Source organism: Schistocerca americana, unplaced genomic scaffold (genome assembly GCF_021461395.2).
Source record: "Schistocerca americana isolate TAMUIC-IGC-003095 unplaced genomic scaffold, iqSchAmer2.1 HiC_scaffold_708, whole genome shotgun sequence".
NCBI classification, from domain to species: Eukaryota; Metazoa; Arthropoda; class Insecta; order Orthoptera; family Acrididae; genus Schistocerca; species Schistocerca americana.
The window spans coordinates 32,501-35,000 of NW_025726465.1; positions in this window are offsets into that span (position 1 = coordinate 32,501).

Below are 2,500 nucleotides of genomic sequence, written 5' to 3' on the forward strand. Positions count from 1 at the left end.
GTCGTGGTACGGTCACACATGTACCACGATGTATCATTCAGTACATGAGGACCAATGTGCAGTACAGTGTGTGATTTGGACGTACAACATCAGCGGACAGTTGACACACGCCGTACCACAACGTAGGCTGTGCTTCGCCATGCAAATGCCAATGAACAACTGCGAAGGGCATTGAGCATGTACGTCCTGCTGCCATCCGCATTACAGTGTATAGCTGCAAGGTGTTTAACATGAAGCGATACTCTGGGGACCAGGCAGTGCGAGTAGCAAACTATATTGCGGGGGTTGCAGTTAGGCAACACCACACTAATTTAACGCGTCGTATGACAATTACAGAGCAGGTTAAGGCCCAACGTGTGTTGGGTTAAGGCCCAACGTGTGTTGGGTTAAGGCCCAACGTGTGTTGGGTTAAGGCCCAACGTGTGTTGGGTTAAGGCCCAACGTGTGTTGGGTTAAGGCCCAACGTGTGTTGGGTTAAGGCCCAACGTGTGTTGGGTTAAGGCCCAACGTGTGTTGGGTTAAGGCCCAACGTGTGTTGGGTTAAGGCCCAACGTGTGTTGGGTTAAGGCCCAACGTGTGTTGGGTTAAGGCCCAACGTGTGTTGGGTTAAGGCCCAACGTGTGTTGGGTTAAGGCCCAACGTGTGTTGGGTTAAGGCCCAACGTGTGTTGGGTTAAGGCCCAACGTGTGTTGGGTTAAGGCCCAACGTGTGTTGGGTTAAGGCCCAACGTGTGTTGGGTTAAGGCCCAACGTGTGTTGGGTTAAGGCCCAACGTGTGTTGGGTTAAGGCCCAACGTGTGTTGGGTTAAGGCGCAACGTGTGTTGGGTTAAGGCGCAACGTGGGTTACGTTAAGGCGCAACGTGGGTTACGTTAAGGCGCAACGTGGGTTACGTTAAGGCGCAACGTGGGTTACGTTAAGGCGCAACGTGGGTTACGTTAAGGCGCAACGTGGGTTACGTTAAGGCGCAACGTGGGTTACGTTAAGGCGCAACGTGGGTTACGTTAAGGCCCAATATAGGTTAGGTTAAGGCCCAATATAGGTTAGGTTAAGGCCCAATATAGGTTAGGTTAAGGCCCAATATAGGTTAGGTTAAGGCCCAATATAGGTTAGGTTAAGGTACAATATAGGTTAGGTTAAGGTACAATATAGGTTAGGTTAAGGTACAATATAGGTTAGGTTAAGGTACAATATGGGTTAGGTTAAGGTACAATATGGGTTAGGTTAAGGCGCAATATGGGTTAGGTTAAGGCGCAATATGGGTTAGGTTAAGGCGCAATATGGGTTAGGTTAAGGCGCAATATGGGTTAGGTTAAGGCGCAATATGGGTTAGGTTAAGGCGCAATATGGGTTAGGTTAAGGCGCAATATGGGTTAGGTTAAGGCGCAATATGGGTTAGGTTAAGGCGCAATATGGGTTAGGTTAAGGTACAATATAGGTTAGGTTAAGGTACAATATAGGTTAGGTTAAGGTACAATATAGGTTAGGTTAAGGTACAATATGGGTTAGGTTAAGGTACAATATAGGTTAGGTTAAGGCACAATATGGGTTAGGTTAAGGCGCAATATGGGTTAGGGTAAGGCGCAATATGGGTTAGGTTAAGGCGCAATATGGGTTAGGTTAAGGCGCAACGTGGGTTACGTTAAGGCGCAACGTGGGTTACGTTAAGGCGCAACGTGGGTTACGTTAAGGCGCAACGTGGGTTACGTTAAGGCGCAACGTGGGTTACGTTAAGGCGCAACGTGGGTTACGTTAAGGCCCAATATAGGTTAGGTTAAGGCCCAATATAGGTTAGGTTAAGGCCCAATATAGGTTAGGTTAAGGCCCAATATAGGTTAGGTTAAGGCCCAATATAGGTTAGGTTAAGGTACAATATAGGTTAGGTTAAGGTACAATATAGGTTAGGTTAAGGTACAATATGGGTTAGGTTAAGGCGCAATATGGGTTAGGTTAAGGCGCAATATGGGTTAGGTTAAGGCGCAATATGGGTTAGGTTAAGGCGCAACGTGGGTTACGTTAAGGCGCAACGTGGGTTACGTTAAGGCGCAACGTGGGTTACGTTAAGGCGCAACGTGGGTTACGTTAAGGCGCAACGTGGGTTACGTTAAGGCCCAATATAGGTTAGGTTAAGGCCCAATATAGGTTAGGTTAAGGCCCAATATAGGTTAGGTTAAGGCCCAATATAGGTTAGGTTAAGGTACAATATGGGTTAGGTTAAGGTACAATATGGGTTAGGTTAAGGTACAATATAGGTTAGGTTAAGGCGCAACGTGGGTTACGTTAAGGCCCAATATAGGTTAGGTTAAGGCCCAATATAGGTTAGGTTAAGGCCCAATATAGGTTAGGTTAAGGCCCAATATAGGTTAGGTTAAGGCCCAATATAGGTTAGGTTAAGGTACAATATAGGTTAGGTTAAGGTACAATATAGGTTAGGTTAAGGTACAATATGGGTTAGGTTAAGGTACAATATGGGTTAGGTTAAGGTACAATATAGGTTAGGTT